General features: G+C 37.6%; 1 long non-coding RNA gene across 2 annotated transcripts in view; it reads right to left on the bottom strand.

Moving 5' to 3' along the window:
* Positions 1–2,709: 2,709 nt before the first annotated feature.
* LOC148214576 (uncharacterized) overlaps positions 2,710–18,245 on the bottom strand; it is a 77,879-nt gene continuing 62,343 nt past the window's right edge. For both annotated transcript variants that reach the window (XR_015797802.1, XR_015797803.1), the window contains 2 exons: positions 16,108–16,177; positions 2,710–4,583 (listed from right to left, as the gene is read on the bottom strand). This is a non-coding gene — a long non-coding RNA (uncharacterized LOC148214576). The remainder of the gene's footprint in view (positions 4,584–16,107; positions 16,178–18,245) is intronic.

Below are 18,245 nucleotides of genomic sequence, written 5' to 3'. Positions count from 1 at the left end.
CTAAGCAATGCAGTTGTAAAGCACAATGTCACATGACTGCATTGCTTAGAAACAGCCATTCCAGCAGCCCCGGTTGCCATTGTAACCCCTGGACTACACGGGTCATTAAGCAATGACCTCACGTGACCACAATGTGGGAAAAGGTGGGAGTCCCAGGCAAGCAGGCCGGCAGGCAGGCGGGTGCCACAGCTGGATGCTATGGAGCGTGGGGGGGTGGGGGGTACTACAGCTGGGTGCTACGGAGCGTGGGCAGGCAGGCAAAACATCAGCATGAGTGGGAGCAACTTGAAACCACCTGCTGGCTTCCCCATTGACTTTGCCTGTGGGAAGCTGGCAGGAAAGGTTGCAAATTGCAATTGCGTGACCATAGGATGCTGCAACCCTTGTAATTGCGAGCTGGTTGCCAAGCACCCAAATCATGATCATGGGACTGCAGGGACACTGTGGCGACCGCAACTTCGCAGAACAGTCATAAGAGTCCCTTGTCCAGCACTGTTGTAACTTTGAACAGTCACTGAACGGTGGTTGTAACCCAAGGACTACTTTATAATCAGTGGGAGGGGGAAAAAATTAAAATCTGGCTCTGTGGAGGCTGTCAAGTTAGAAGATAAAGCAACTTCATCGTTCCCCCTCCCACCCAAATTTCACATTGGTTCCTGTCAATATTCCAGCTAAAAAGCTAAAATACTAAAATGTGGGAATAAATTATTCTCACAAGATTTTACACATCAACAACTGTGATAGAAACTGTAGGAAATAGAGTTGTTGTTGTTTTTTTTACAAAACAAAATAATAAAGCAGGGGAATGGAAGAAATTCAGTGATCTAGAAACCTATTTGGATTCCAGTATGCATTCAGATCTTTTGGACATCAGAGCCTTCAAAATAAATTCATGCAGAGGAAACAAACAACTTCCTCTTCCCCCCATTTGTGATGGAACATGAAAACTTGAATCAATACCTGAAATCATAGTATTCAGTGGATGGTGAAGCATATTTCAAATGACTTATTTGTCAATATTTTGCAAATAAAAATAGAGATCAGGCATGAATATAATGTTCCTGGTCTCATATCAAGCAACCTTCTACCGATGTTTCATATTTCTGAAAGATGTCTCGGCTGCATATCACACTAATTTTATTTGCAATAATTTGTCCCATTTTAAATGCTAAAAAGGTAGGAGAGCATAATTACTTGCCAGGTGGCACAACAAGAGTTGAAGTGATGTCATACTTGAATTGCTTTTAAAAAATGGTATGTTAACATGGAACATCTCCACATGAATTGCATAACAACTGAGTGTATTGATACTTGATACTTGTGTTTTGTAAAGATACAAAAAGGTTGAAGGGAGCATAGCCGAAAAGCCCAGCCTATACTTGAGGTCTCTAATGGTCAAGGAAAGCCATGGGAAGCCCAGATGTAGGACATTAGTGCAATAGCTTCCTTCTATTTAAGTTCCCCAGCACTATCACTCAGAAGAACATTGCTTCTAAGACTGAAGAGTGGTTCCTTCTCACAAAAAGATTGCAAGTGTATAAAGTCCTAGTGTCCACTTCTCAGCCCAGTTACAAAATAAACATAAAATTATTATCACTATTCTTTGGCTTTCTTCCTTGTGATTTTAATGACCTAGTGAACTATTGGGTTTTTTTGTTTTTGTTTTCTTCCATTCCTCCCATTCTCTCTTCCTTTCTATTCATGGCTATCTTCAAAGGGTGGGGGTGGGGGTGGGGGTGGGGGAAATGATAAAATGTGAATGATGAAATAATTACACAAATACCACAATGTGCATTGTTGTTTTGGCCTCATTGTGGTTTGCTAGGAATACAGCTATCTCCACTCAGTTGTTTCTTCCATTCATTGGTTCATGGGAACAGAAACATTCTTCTTAGCCTTAATACTTGCCAAATTCATGGGTTCTTGATAGCCAGATTAAGCTTCAATAATAGTTCATATTAAAATATCAAATATAACATGGAAAATGGTCATCAGGACTTGTCAAAGACATTTATTATTTGCCAGTATTTATTTGCCAGTATATCCAACTTCTACCCTGCCAGGGAATGGAAAAGACATTTTGTTAACATCTGCAATATTAACACATTTTTAAAGAGGCATCCTAGACGGATAGTGTGGTGTAATGGTTAAGGTGTTGAACTAGGACCAAGGAGACTCCAAGTCTATCCTCAGTTATGAAAACTCATGGGGCAACCTTGGGTCAATCATTATCTCAGTCCAGCCTATCTCACAGGGTTATTGTGTATAGAAAAAGTAGAGCTCCTGGAGATATAAATCTAAATAGTAAAGAAAATAAAAATGAAAAAATAACTTATCAGAAAATAACATATGAATGAGGCCATGACAGCAGATGCTTCATTTCAGCTAGATTTTTTCCTCTGCAGTATAAATGAAAATCTCCCCACCCATCACTGCATTGGGAGGCAGGAATGATATGCTTTCTTCAAAAATCTGAAAATCATTTCCATCAGTAGAATTCTATTCCCCAGTTGAGGAATATGAAATACTTATATATTTACAGCTTTTCTCATGTCAGAATGCAGAGTATGATCCCATGTGGAGCTCTAGGCAAAAATTATCATAAACGTTCTTTTCTTACTAGCAAATATGTTTTTATTGCAATTAATAAAACACAAACATTTCTGTAGAACAAAACAGGAAACTTCAATTTCTCAACTGTCATCCTTTCCTAATATACAGGCAGAGGTATCTGCAGCGATGGGGTCAAAAAAAATCAAGATGGCAGCCACAATCATGTGATCAAAGCCCCACCCTCTTATTGTATGGCAAAAAGATTGGGCTTTGACTTTTTAACCCCTGCAGGCACCTCTGTATACAAGATTCCTCGGCTATATTGTTAATTCATTCCTTTAATGTACAGGCAATACAAATCAGCCAAAGTGTAAGAAGCTGCAAGGCTCAGTCCCCAACGAAAGCAACTCCCAGTGAAACCGATGAAGGTTCAAAGAAGAATTCATTTATTAAGGACTAGTGTACAGTTCTAGAGCATTTCTGAGACGAAAAGCCCCGGCGTGTCAAACTCAATTTTACCCCCTTTCCCTTTCACCTCCCCCTTCTATCCCATAGTCCTTCCTGTGCCTTCCACTGGGTCTCTCCTGGTCCCACGCCGGTACGACCTTGGGCATTCCTGAGAAACAGATAACAGTTCATCTGCATTTAACGGTTCACCTTCTAGTTCCTTCCCCCCTCCCTCTTTATTTGTAATGGCAGAAACGAAGCAAGCAAACTAGCAGGATGGTTAATTGACTGCGAGGCTTCTGACACAAAGATGGAGATCGCATAGCAGGAGTGGTGTGGTATCCCCCCAAATTTTAAGACTCCTATTTTGGTGGAAGGGACACTCTTAGATCTATTTTGTGACAATCTCCGTGCTATGTGAAAAATAGGAAACTTTTCAATATACAGCATTTGGGGGTGAGTAGATTTTCGTTATCACTGTGCAAGAAAGCACAATTCTCCCAGCAGGATAAAAGATAAACCTCTTTGTTGCTGAAATGGGTATAGAAGAGACAAACATGCAAACACTGACAATCCATGCTAAGAGTTGCAGATGGCTATCAAACTTTTTGAAAAGTTGTAATTTCTTTATGAAATTCTCTGCAAGTAATACAGGTTACTGTATATGTATTTGCTTGAGAGAATGTACTCTGTGCTCCTTGGGGCAGTTTATCATAGGCATTGCTCTAAAGACATTAATTAATTAATTAATTAATTAAAGGCATTAATACAATTCTAAAACAGCAACCTTACTTTTGCCCAGTGATCTACATGGTAGGATTTTTGGGGATCTGTTGTTGACTGCATCCATTGCACAAATCACATTAGTAGCAGGACTAGCTTTTACAGATCCCTTAAGTATAGTAGCCTATGCTCACAGATTGTGTCCTCGTAACAAAAAGTTTTATTTTACTGTAGAGGTCTGTACTTGTATCTTCATAAATTTGTTTAAAATGCTATACTGTTTCATTGCTTAGGCATAATATGTAAATTTAATATAAGGGAAAATATAGGATAAAATTGCTGTTAAGTATTCATCCTCCATTAGAGCCCAGCATGAATTTTATATTTTCTAATTGCCTGATTTGTTTTAATGCTGAATGATTCATGATAAAGTTATAATTTGATATTGGGAAAACAAACTCCTTTTTATGATTTTGGATATATAATTTAGCAAGAGTAATATTTCCTGGTTTTCTGAATCTCTGAAATTATTTAAATGTGGAAGTTATTGAATGCTAACTGCTCTAAATTAATGTGCAAATCCTACACTGGCCTTAGTGGTTTCAATTCATTAGTACAAGCGCCAAGGGAAATGTGAATGAGTTTTCATCACTTTCTTTGGCTATATTCATAACATTTGCTCAGTCTACCAAAGGCACTTAATCATTTGGCTTAAGTACTCTTAAAGTACTGACAGTTCCTTTGGAAGAATCAGAACAAGCAGTTAACTAACAGGACTCCACTCCTAACTCCTTTATGATCAGTTTCCATGTGAAAGTCTCAAGAATCGTAGCTCCTCTCCTTCCCAGCTTGCCTGATTCCTGTTGATCGAAGAGAGAATAATTATTTCCATTTTAAAAGGCCAAGCCAAAAAGAACTCTGAAAGGAGTATCATTACATGATTTTATCAAATATGAAGTCTATACTCAAGAACCAGTATGGTGTAGAGGATAAGGTATTGGAATAAGGCCAGGGAAACCAGTTTCAAGTCAGCCACCAACCATAGAAACTGGATGACTTGTGATAGGCACTGTCTCTCACACCTCACAGAATTATTGTTGTGGGGAAAAATGGAGGAAGAGAGTGCTATATATTTTGCCTTAAGCTCCAGAGGATGGACGGGATAAAAAGCCAAAAATTAAAAGGAAATAAAACTATTGAATATGTGTCATGAAATTGGATTCTTTATGACCACATAGACCTTCTCCAGAATGGCCTGTTTCAGTTTACCTATCACCACTGTAATTGTGTCTATCCATCTTACTGCTGGTTGTTCTTTTCCTCTCTTTCTTTCCACCTTTCACAGCAGGATGGCTTTCTCAAGGGAGCTGTATCTTCCCATAATGTGTTCAAAATACAATAATTTAAGTCTGGTCATTTGTGCCTCAAGTGAGGATTCTGGACCGATTTGTCTATGATCCATTTGTTGGTTTTCTTGGTTATCCATGCTGTTCTCAAGAGTCTTCTTCAACAGCAAAGTTTAAAAGCATCAACACTCTTTCTATCCTGGTTCTCAAAAGTTTTGCTTCCACAGAGTACCACAGGGAAAACCATTATCTGCCCAATTCTAATCTTCTTGAGAATAGCTGTGTTAGTCTATGTTAGCCAAAAATCAGGAGGAATATGGTAACACCTTTTCAGACTAACAAATCTTATTAAAAGGTATATGCTTTCATGAACTATGGTCATCTTCTTCCAACTCAGCCCTCTTCAATATATATTCAACATATAAAGTAAAATAATGGTTCTCCTGAAAAAAAATATTAGTATAAAGATACTAGGATCAGGACAAATCTGACCCATGGGGACTTCCAGGGGAGGTATGGCAAACTAAAGACAGCTCTGCAAAACTGGAGCCAACAGTTGCGGTGAATAGACCAGTTCCTTGGAACCTCTTCAGATAAGGAGAAGATGGGAGATTGCTCATATGTTCTCCAGACAGCTGTTCCTCACAGTGAGACCATAGGGACAGTGATTTTCTGCAGGTTTGAGTGCCAGGAGGCAACAGGATCAACCATCTTGCTGGCAACCATTTTAAAGGACACTAAGTTCGCAAACCTCACTTTCTCTAATCACTTTTGGAAATTGCCTATTAACTATTTTAAAGCTATTAGAGACCTTCAGAATGACACGTTTGAAAAGTCTTCATTGGGTGAGTTTATCTTCAACCCTGAACAAAAGAAAAATTAATTACAAGAACTTAGGAACTTAAAGAATTTGAAATAAACAGCAAAAAGTTAAATAAGATTTTGATCTAAGAAAGTTATAAACGGATTAAGGGTCCAGATAAATTTGGAAACCAAGAGAATGATCTGGAAAATATTTTCTTTTTGGATCTACAAAAGAGGCTTGTTAAAACCTTGAAGAAATCTGTGTGAAGAAGAATTCAAGAGAAATCAAATCCTGTGACAATATTTGATTGAATTGAAGATTAAGGTTGTTAGAAGTAAAAGGAAGGAGTACAAAGTTGGTTTAGTTGATCAAGGTTAAAATAAGACATTTTTTGCAATGTTCTGGCAATCCTTTATGGACTTTTTGCTGACACCATAACTGAAAAGTTGATGTTTTATGGAATTGCTTATAGATAAGGGATGGGATATGGGATGAAGAGATATTTGTTTAACCTTACAGTGAGTGAAGAGTTATTAAATTGTTTATACTTATGATGAAGGTTGGAAGTAACTTCTTTATATATTTCTTTTCTTTTTCTTTATTATATTTCTTTTCTTTTTCTTCTTTCTTTTTCTTTTTTCCTGTACTTTTTATTCTTTCTTTCCATTCCTTTCTCTTTTTCTAAGTCTAGTTTGCATCCGATTTTACTATTGTAATTAAAATTCTTAATAGAAATATAAAGGGATAAATCTGACCCATGATGGTGAAGATAATCTGTTGTGATCATCCTGGCTTTTTCTTTGCACCCTTGTACAGTTGTGCTGAGATAGAAAGAAGGACTAATGAATCTCTTCCTTCCTCATATGCAGCTGCTGCCCTGGAATGGGTCGTATATCCATTCAAGGGTCAGTAGGAATATTGGTGGGCATCCTGAAAGATGTAAGTGGCAAAGAGGGGGGGGAAGTTTTTTCATCCCACAAATGTAAGTTACAAGTCTTCCATGAAACTCTGATTCAGACTCAGGTTGGTTTTTTCTACCTTCATATAGTTTCTGGTAATTGCTATAGATGGGTTGAAAGGAATGTTACCTAAAACCAGTGTTGTCCAAACTTGGCCACTTTAAGATGAGTGGACTTCAACTCCCAGAATTCCCCAGACAGCCACTCATCTTAAAGTGGCCAAGTTTGGACAACACTGCCTAAAACCATTGCTGAATTCTCCTTCTCTTTCTCAAGTATACTACAAATGACAGCAAACCTTCTTAGAAGTAAAGACAAGTTGTGAAACAATTGTGTTCGATTTTGCAGATATCATAAATCCTGTTAATATAAAAGGGTTCACAGTAAACTGACATCTTGTCTCTACACAACAACTCTCTGGTTGTTATCAGGCTGCAACTGTGCAAAGATAGGGTTAACATTCATTTTAGCTTTATATAGAAGATGTATGTAGTGGCTAAAGCTTGCTGATGGCAGGGAAGCAATATAAATGTCAATGGTTCCCATGTCTGGTTATTTCTGTTCACCATTTTATTTTATTTTATTTGTTTGTACCAAACACAATCAAGATCCATTCTGTTAAATTACAGATGTGTGTACAAATATGATAGATTGAATCTTTCATTTGTTTGACAAAAAGTGAATTGGTTGACTTCTCTGGTAAACAGAAAGCTTTTTCCCCTGTATTTTAATGGCAGAATTACTTTTTCTATATTTCTGTTGAAGAAATAAGTTTTATCCTGAGTGTTTAATTCTATTTTATCAGACTTCTGAAGTTACTTGGTGTATTTAAAAAATAATAATAAAAAGTGCAAGTAATTTATATACAACTTTATAGAAATAAAAAGCAAATACATAAGTAAATTAGGTATTATTCTATTGTATGTTCCTTGAAAAAAACAGTAAGTTATTTTAGTTTATGTCCCTTGAAAAATGAGTATACAATTCCATGTGATTTCTGGTAGAAATAATATTCCATGATCATTTTACAAGTATTCCAAACTCAGCAGGAAATCAAGCTTTAATACCTATATTTTGTAGAAGGTGCTAATTTATTAAGCTAGTCAACCCACAAACATCCACCAAAGCTTCCTGCTTTTGTCAAAATGATAAAAACAAGCTCTGCCTCTGTTGGACATGTCTGTGATGTCACAATGGCAGATACCGAATGCTGCACTTGTCCTTCTACCCTCTTGCCCAGCCCCACAGCTGCTGCTGAATCAAATGCAAACAGAAATGTAGGAGGGAGGGGGGACATCAAACTCCCTGATCAGATACACAAGAACACATTAAATAATGTTTCCAAGTGAAAGACCTCAGATATACATATAAGCAAGCTTATATAGTCAATCACATATAAGGCACTTCAAATGGTGCAATTGCATTGGCTAATCCACATTTGGTCATTTACACCCACTCCTCATTTAGTGACCAAGTTCTGTTCCAATGACCAGGTCATTAGGCAAAATGGTCACTAAGCGAATCATGTGACTGACAGAGATGCTGTGAAGATTACTGGTTGTTGCTATCTCATTCAGATAAAGTTCCCTCTTACAGCTATGCCAACATTACTCTCTGGCGTACATTGTTGTCAGGTGCATGAAATTCAGAATGTGTGCATTAGTCAGATAATGAATTTTTATTACCATTTATTACTGTCGTATTTGCGAATGGTTGCTAAGTGACCTAGTCGCTAAGCGAGGAGTGGGTTTATACATTTCTAAGCTTGTGAAAAATCCCCAAGAAGTTTACCTTTGCACAATGTACATAATGGTGGCATTTCCATAGCAACTACTAGAGGTAGTCCTCAGCTTACATCCATTCATTCAGCGACTGTTCAAAGTTACAGCGGTAATGAAAAAATGGATTTATGACCAGTTCTTGGGGTTCCAGCCATCACAGTGTGCCCACAATCATGTGATCACAATCTGTGCGCTGAGATGCCTGGCTCATGATTACAACATTACAGTGAGCCGCATCATGTGATCGCCATTTGCAACCTTCCCTGCCAGCTTCCCACAAGCAAAGTCCATGAGGAATCTGGCAGGGAAAGTTGCAAGTCGCCCCAATAAGTTGCTCCCGCCACTTTTTCTTCCCAGAGATCTTATACTCCACAGTGCCCCCTCCCCTTCCATGCTCTGTAGCTTGCGCCTGCCTGCAGCATCCCCCTGCCTTCCTGCAGCCTCTGCCAGCCCTTCTGAGGCCTCCACCAGCCCTCCCACAGCCTCTGCCAACCCGCCCAAGGCCTTCGCTGGCCCTCCCATGGTCCCCACTGACCTGCCTGTGCTCCTTTGCACCTACATGCGGCACCCCCCACCCTGGGGCACCTACACATCTCCCTGCGCTCCTTACCTGGGATTCCTGCCTCTTCCCGCTGTGCATCCTGGGGTTATGATGGCATAACTGGACTGCCAGTTTTGCCGTCGCTAAGCTGTGCTGTCACATGACATCACGCTTTACAACTGCATCAGTTAGTGATAGCAGTCATGGTCCCAACTGCTGTTACAACCTGAGGAATACCTGTATAGGATTTATCCTATTATTTGTAGCAGCTGTTCTGCAGCATGGCGTGCAGTTCCACCCTACCCAAACTGCACCCATGTAAGTCTAGTGATAATTTGCTTATCTGTTCTGAGCTATTTCAGCCAACTATGCATGTGAATAGTGAAATCTTTTTAGCTAAGGCTAAACTTCTTTTGTAGACTAAATTACTCATGATACCCCGTCCCCCCAATTCCTTTAGGTTCATCCATCCCTTACTCTATCAATTAAGTTGTACCATGGAATCAGTCAAGGGTTTTTTAAAATCTCCCCTTATGTATTTAATTTGGTTCTCAGACTGTTATTTATTTATTTCTCTGAATTTATTAGCCACCCAAATTCATGTTTCATTAGACAGACAAAATTCATGGTATTTGGGTATTTTGGGTTTTTAAAATATGCTTCTTATGACCTTGATAAGACTAATTCATATTTATTTATTGAAGCCTTCAGCAGATGTTTAAAAGCCGTTGGTTACCAGACTTTCTATGTTTGAGGTGCAATAAATTCAAATTTGGTCATGCCCTCTGGTGGTTCCACACTGGCCAAATAGACTTAATAAGGTTTTAGTTATAGAGTTCAGATTTAAAGAGATTAATGTGTTGTTAAATTATATCCCCCAAATTTGGAATTTATTTGTTTATGAAGAAGTTTGGATATATTGTCCTGGGTTTGTTGCCAAAAAAAAAAAAAAAAGTGTTTATGTGTTTTTGGAAAGATACTTCTGTACCAGATGTCAAAGATTGGCATGATGAAATATGTGGTCTCTTTATCAACAATTCCATTTAGTGAAAGTTGAATTTGTTGCTTAAAATTTGAGCAGTATTATTTCTACATATAAAATTATTTGTTGTTTTTCATGTAACTATTATAATTTTTTCCTGTCCTTTTTCCTTTTTGTATTTTATGTTAGTTTTTCTTTTCATGTTGTTATAATAAAGCATTATAATTTTAAAAAATTAAAAAATAAACAGGCTGTGTTTCATTCAGTTCCTTATTTTTCATTTATTTTGAAATGAATAGATATTCTCCTGCAGGGCATTAATTATCAGGTGTGACTACTTGCATGGGACTAGAATTGTACCCATGAATGCCAATTGGGGGTGGGGGTGGGGATAAACCTAATCCAAACGAAGCCAGCCACATATACAATTCCCAGGATCAAGGCAGCCAAGAAGGAGGTTACAGAAAACAAATCTCTTTTATGACATCCTGTATAAGAAAATTATTTCTGTTAATCCCTTCCTAGATACTGAGGTTAACTTATAGCCTAATTACAATGGCATTAACAACTTTGTTGGATTTTAATTTCCTTAGTAGGAGCAGAGGGGAAATGCACCCAGGCATTCAAAAATGAAATGAGCCATCTCTGACACATACACCACTGCAGAATGCCAATCAAAGAAGAAATGAAATTGTACATGTAGCAGAAGAAGATTCCCAGTGACATTTACTGTAGGGAGTGATAACACAGCCGAAATTATGTTACGGGCAGATATAGGCTTTCTGCATTGAATGTGATGAGAATGAGACATTAAAACCTTTGAAGATGGACAAGAAATGACAGGAAATAAATTAGTTCTGCAGTAATCTAACATAACATTAGGTTGGCATTGTTATACAAGAGGCAGTTATGTTTTGCAGGAATAAGCTAGTGACCAAAATAAAAGTGGCAAGAAATCATAAGTGGTATGATTCACTCAGTAAGTTTGAAGTCATTTGTATAGATCTTGGTTTAGAAAAAGGTCAGCCCGCAAATAAGCAAGAGAGTACATAAACTCTTGCACGTCATGTTCCTGGCAGCACTGGTCTGCATGTAAAAATAATCACATGGGAAAGTTGGGCCCTCCAGGTGGCTTTGTACAGAGACCATCTGAGTGGAAACCTTTTGAGCCTGCACTCCTTGAAGCTTCCCTTCCTTCTTTCAAAGCAAATTATCACATGGCAGCTAAATTGCTATGGAATAATAGTCCCATTAAAATCTTTAAGTAAGAGTTAGGGGTAGGATTAATAATAGAGAACATGTGCTATCCAGAGCAGCCCCCAATTTAAATCCTGGAAATCTCCATAGAGGCAGCAGTGACCATATGATGGAAGCCCCACACATTTTCTACATGTGTGTGTAAAAGTGGGCTGGAATTTCAATCATGCATTTTGACTTTTTTTTTTAACCCCTCCTGCCCCCACAGATGCCATTAGTGCAGTGTTGTCCAAACTTGGCCACTTTAAGATGAGTGGACTTCAACTCCCAGAATTCCCCAGCCAGCATGGGGCTGGGGCTGGCTGGCTGGGGAATTCTGGGAGTTGAAGTCCACTCATCTTAAAGTGGCCAAGTTTGGACAACACTGTATTAGTGCATTTTACACTATTTAAAGTGTAAGACTCTTAAGTTGTCTGAAACTTCTGAGTGTAGCTTTTGTTTTCTCCCCTTGCAGAATTTCATACATCTCAGTGTTGGGAGGGACTCTAGTTCAGTGATTGAACTTGGCATATGGAAACTCCCCAAGTCAACCCCCATGATTTTATGATCTCAGCTAAAGGTTACAAGGGGATCAAAACCTGTTACTTGATCCTCATTTCTAAATATTACAATAGTTTTCAAGGAATATAAAAGCCATGGGTTGCAGGATGTTCAATAAGTATGGAAAGGGAAGGGAAGGGAAGGGAAGGGAAGGGAAGGGAAGGGAAGGGAAGGGAAGGGAAGGGAAGGGAAATAGGACAAAGCCAAAAGTGCAGAAAAAAGAAAAGAAAGAAAATATAAAGAAGTAGCTTCCAATTTTCTTTACAGCCATTGTAAGTATAAATTTACGTCTTACTCTATAGTAACAACATATCTCTCATTTTTCTATAATCTATTTTTTTTCTAATCATCAAAACCAGAAATCATAAGTTCATTTTTCTCTGTTCCACACAAAAAGTCTTTAAGGGGTTTCCAGTCAGCAGTAAACATATTGCAATCTTTTCTCTGATCGAAGAAGTCAATTTAGCCATCTCAGCAAGTTCTACCATCAAACACCATTTTTCATAACAGAAACCTATTAATCTCTCCATAAGTCATTTATAAAATGTCACTTTATCCTCATTTGGGACATAAATTCCCAATACCATAGTCTTAGCCCCATATAAGTCAACTTCCACCCCAACATGTTTATCAGTCAATACAAGTTCTGGTTTTAGTTGGCGATTAATATACAAAACAACTCTTTTCTTTGTTCCTGCTGAAATAAATTCTTAAAATTTATAAATTTTTATAAATCAAATATTTTGAATCCTTTTTTGTAATATGAGTCTCTTGTAGGCAAATTATATCCTGTTTTAATATTTTTAGATAGTGAAAGTTTTTTTTTCTTTTAAGGAGCATATGTTCCATTTATATTCCATGTTAAACATTTGTAATCCATAATCAAGCCAAACATTTAGAAAAATCAGTACCGATAATCATCCTTTTCAGATTCCAGCTACTTCTGTTGTGGGTTTTGGGTAATCTCTTCTGACAACTCCATTTGAATCTCCTTCAGTTCTTCTTTAAATTTTTCTAAAAACTCTCTCACCTTTTGAACAGAATTCAATTGAAATCTCTGCTGTTTGAAAGTAAAAATCACACCTTCCAGTTTGTCCCATAGAAATGGGATCTTTTTCTGCTTTAATATTTCAATAAATATATATACATATATATATATTCTTTTCTCTTGCGTAAAAGTCTAATAGGAATTTCTTTTAGGACAATTATATCTATATTATCAACCTTCAGTCTTGTATTAAAATGCTGTCGCAAAACTTGATCCCTTATCTTCTTCCTCACAAAATGTACCAAAACATCCCTTGGAACACTTCTTGTTCTTGCAAATCTTGAATTTATTCTATAAACTTTATCTATTTCTGCCTCTGTATCCTCCTCTTCCCAATCCAAAAAGTTTTCCAAAGATTTTGCAATCTTCTCTCTAATATCTTCAGCAGAAATCTCCAGAACAGCTCTAAGTCTCAGACAGAATTCTTTCTTTCTGCATTCCAATAGAGCCGTATTATCTAGTTCTCTTTCCAACTCTCTGTCTATAACTTCTGTCTTACTCTCCAAAATTTCCAATTAATTTGTTTTATATCTCCATACACTTGTTTTCCATCTTGTTAACTACTTCTTTCATCCCTTCTTTCATCTTTACAAGTCTTTCATCTATTCTTTTTTCAAAAGCTGTAGATTTAGTCTCAAATAGCTGGTTTACTACCAAGTTGATCAAACATTTTCTGAAGTTAATCTTTCTCTGCAGGCTGTTCTAATGATCTCCTCCTCCCCTCCATTCTTGCCACTTTTCGAGTTGTTGCCATTATATTATAATCCAAAAGTGAAAGTATCTCAAACAAAGGAAAAGGGAAAGCCAAACTCCCCCCAACCGTTTTTCCCTCTTTTATCTTCCTGTGCCTTTAATGCTGTAATTGCAGTCAAACATCACATCCATGTTTCCATAGTTACAGTCAGGTACACAATCTACTCATATTATACTTATCTTTTGTTTTGTAAAATCCACCAATTGTCTGCGGTCTTTAGTAATAAGCAGAAACCATTCCCACGGAGGTCCAATTCACTTGCCTAATTTAATTACAATTTATTCCAATGCACTTTCATTTAAAAATAATATTTTAAAGATAACTGTCCCCTTTGTCCATTTTAAACTTTCATAAGTCATCTCCTTGTTAAACTTTTCGCCAAATATTCCTTACTCTTTAAATTCTTAAAGCTTCTTTTAGTTCTGTAATCCAGAAAAAAATGAATCTCACCAAGACGAAATCATATTCTGCCACAAAAGAAAACCTCTCTTAATCTGTGGAATAGTTAAATCCAAAAGTGAATAAGAAATGAAGCTCAGATAGGCATATTGTCCATATAGGCTACATTGTGGTTGTGAGCCTAGGTGGAATCCTGCGAGTCCCAGCTGCTCAACTCATGAGCAAACTGCAAAAACTTCCATTCCTGCAGTTTACTCATGAGGAGCTGCTGTTCATAGTACAAATGGGCTATCTCACAATCTCACCTTTATCTGGAGAGATTTTGGCATCCAGTGTTGGCTCTCTGGGTGCCAATCTCTGCCTCAGTGCTGTCTCCACTCCTTCAAAGATGTCTAGTTTGCCATAGACCACACCAGAAGCTCTAGAAGATCAATTATTCTATGTGGGGCAAGAAGGAAGCTTTTCAAAGTCTTGATAATGAAGTATTTTGTGTCTTGAATCACTATGCAGTTGCAATATAGCCATTTATTAATATAGTAATCAAATCAAAACCTTTATTATGGCCTTTAGGCCAGAAAACTATATAATAATATCTCTTCTAGTGGTGACATGTTTTCCTGGCAACAATATTTATGTGATTTACCATTACTTTCTTTCAGTTACCAATAGACTATTATTTCTTTGTGTGTATTTTAGTGATGTTCCAATTTTAATCCAGTATCATAATTTGAATTTATTTAACAGTCATTCATTCCTTGTTCTGTTAAAACTGATTCCTTCTCCTATGGCTACAGTTTCCACAATGATTCTCACTATATACATTCAATTTCTGTCTTAAAGATCAGCATTATAAAAGGATATAAATTCATATATCCCATAATTCAAACATTGTTTCATTAACTTTCAGAACATTGTTTTAAGATGGTATTTAAGAATATGTTAAGAATCTCAAGTCAAAACAAAGACAGCATTGCATCTAGAAGACCCCTAATCCTTGTTCATTGATAGCAGAAGGAATTCTGTAAATTGCTCCCATTTTGGGAAGGATTTTGAATCACCCAACCATCTAAACACAACCTGCTTATACCATTTCATTAGATGTTCTGCTCCTAATAGCTGAATCATCTTCTGCCAAGTCTCTATTTTTCTGGCTATGTGTGGTGTTTTTGACACACATTAGCTCAGGATTGTTTAGCTTCCATATAACAGCTGACAAACAATATTTGAATAATTGGTAAAACTAAGGCCAAAAGTATGGGATAAGTATGCTATGGCATAATCAGTAGAGGAACTAAATTAAAAACGTCTATTTTGTAATGATTTACATGAAATGTTGAGCTCATGCAAATGACTGAATTAACAGAAACTTGGAAAGGATTAAACTATTAAACTGTCACAAAAGATATAAAGTATATTTTGCCCCACAGAAATGATATTCTATACAGGAATTCCTGGATGTAATATGTAGAAAAACACAGTCTCTAAGAATGATAAGATATCTTGTTCTTCTTTAAAGCTGTGCAGATGTGTTAGAATTTATACAGCTGAAGAACCTGGGAGTCAGAGTACCAACAAATCTTGAAGACATAGCCTGTAGAAGACTGAAGTTAGGTCAGCTGTCTTAGACAGCAGATAGATTTTTTAAAATGCAGTTTCTTCTGTTCCTGTGGTCTCTAGTGACATCAGTGACATCAAATATGTTTGCACAAAATGGAAAATAGCTCTTTTCCTGGTTTTCATCTTTTAAAAATATCTTTGCAATCCATCCAGCAAATTCCAGTTGTTGGAACAACTGAAACAACAGCAAGCAACAATGCCTGCCACTTGTGACCTATTCATTTTGGTTTACTGTATGCACCTCAGAGGGGACCAGTAATTAGTTTTATGTTCATTCTTATACTTTCTGGCACCTAAACATCGTCCACATCCTGGCTTCTTTCATCATGAAAGTCAACTTCTACTATCATCTTACCATCTGTAATATTCAGCTGAATTCCACTTGAAAGATCTTCCCTCTCTCATTCCAATACCTACTGACATTTCTAAAACAAAACATATTTTAGCAGTAATTTTGTCTCATTCAGCACATAGCAGGCATTCATTTGCAATATAAATCTTATATTAGCATTACAATCTTAACTTTCAACAGTACTTTTTAAAACATACAGTAACTTGCGCTTGATCTCTCTCTCTCTCTCTCTCTCTCTCTCTCTCTCTCTCTCTATATATATATATATATATATATATATACAGTGGAACCTCGGGTTACGAACGCTTCTGTTCACGAACTTTTCGGATGACGACCAGCTCCGGCCGCAAAATTTTGCTTCAGTTCGCGAACTCCGCCTCGGGTTACGAACAGGATCCACGGCCATTTTCCCTCCCGTGAGCCGGTCCGCGGCCATTTTCCCACCCGGGACACGTGGTCCGCGGCCATTTTCCACCCCTGACACGTGGTCCGCAGCCATTTTTCTGCCCCTGACACATGGTCCGCGGCCATTTTTCCACCCCTGACACGTGGTCCGCGCCCATTTTCCGCCCCTGACATGTGGTCGTAGGGAGGGGGACTCTCCCTCCAAGCAATAGCCGCCTCCCTGACCTCCACGCCAGAACGGATTAACGGTAATTACATTGAACCTTATGGGAAAATTTGCTTCGGGTCGCGACCAATTTGGGTCGCGACCAGAGTCACGGAACAAATTAAGTTCGTAAACTGAGGTTCCACTGTACACACACACACACACACACACACACACATATATATCTCCTGGTGTCAGTCTATATATATCTCCTGCAGGCCTAAAAAAAAGGTTCCTTAAAGCAGAAAGGATGGGAAGGTAAGACAACAGTTTTTCAGATCATAAGGCAATTCTGAAAAACGATTTAGCTGAAAAACTATTTAGCTGAACAAAGCAGAAAAGCAATGCAAACCTAGATATGGTAAATACAAAAAGGATTGTAACCAAAAGAAACTTTCTAAGTTTTTATTTTTCATACCAGTCCAGTTAAAATATTAGTAATTCTAGTCATGTTTCAAATTATGAATAAAACAACTGAAGGGTTCCAATACACATATGTGTCAGATGCATTGTGAGTAATAGTCCTATAAACATTCTTCAAAGAGTTTACAGAATAAAAAGATTTTTAGCATTTGGACTGAAAAAGGTAAGTCTTCACAAATCTCCAAGCAATTAATGAAGGTGTTAATTACTAATATAATCAGCCATTATTTAGTGTTTAATGCAAATAATCTTATTGTCTTACTTCTTTTACATATTTGCACACATATACACACAGTCCCAAGTAATTTGATCCTCCAATTCACTAGAGACATGTGCCACAATTATTGGAAATATGAAGTAAGAAGCATGAACTCAAGATGACACTTGAGTATAAGAGAAGAAAGGGAGGCACAAGCTTAGTAGCACAGTCTCCTCAGCATGGAAATTTTGGGTAGGAGCCTCATGTGGTCTTGAGTTGCTCATAGTCCAACTCTGCATTGTTGTTGTTCAGTCGTTAAGTCGTGTCCGACTCTTCGCGACCCCATGAACCATATCGCGCCAGGCCTTCCTGTCCTTCACTGCCTCCCTGAGTTTGCTCAGTTTCATGCTCATTGCTTCAGTGATGCTATCTAACCATCTCATCATGGTAATGGTTTAATAGCTGTGTTCTCAACAGTGGGCAACATAACCTTTAAAGCTGGGTGTTGGATCACTATCCAGCTTTGGGGCCTACTGATGCATCTGAATAATCAGAATACAACACAAACTCCTGGACTAGATATGCCTTTGACCTGATCCAGCAGAATTCTTAAATTATATTTGGTTTCAATCCTGAATGCATCATAATCTAGCTTTTCATCCTACCCAGAGATATTACTCTTAATATAGGAAGTCAGCTCCTAAGATGTGTGTATAATAATTCTGTCTCTTAATATGTAACTCCAAGAAATATTGGGTAGCATAATGTTTAAACAGATGCATTCACTAAAGAAAGGGGGGGGGGGGACCTGAAATAATGACCTCTGCAGTATTGACTTCCTAATGAAATCTAAAGTGAACTTTAGTTGATTGAACTTTGGAGGGAAGAAAGCTGCTGTCACAGCATAAC

This window comes from Python bivittatus, unplaced genomic scaffold (genome assembly GCF_059951505.1).
Source record: "Python bivittatus isolate LINGU-HERP-01145 unplaced genomic scaffold, Pbiv_v1 ctg000610_np1212, whole genome shotgun sequence".
Lineage (NCBI taxonomy): Eukaryota > Metazoa > Chordata > Lepidosauria > Squamata > Pythonidae > Python > Python bivittatus.
Note: the sequence above shows the minus strand (reverse complement) of the source record. Positions and strands in the feature narration are given on the sequence as shown.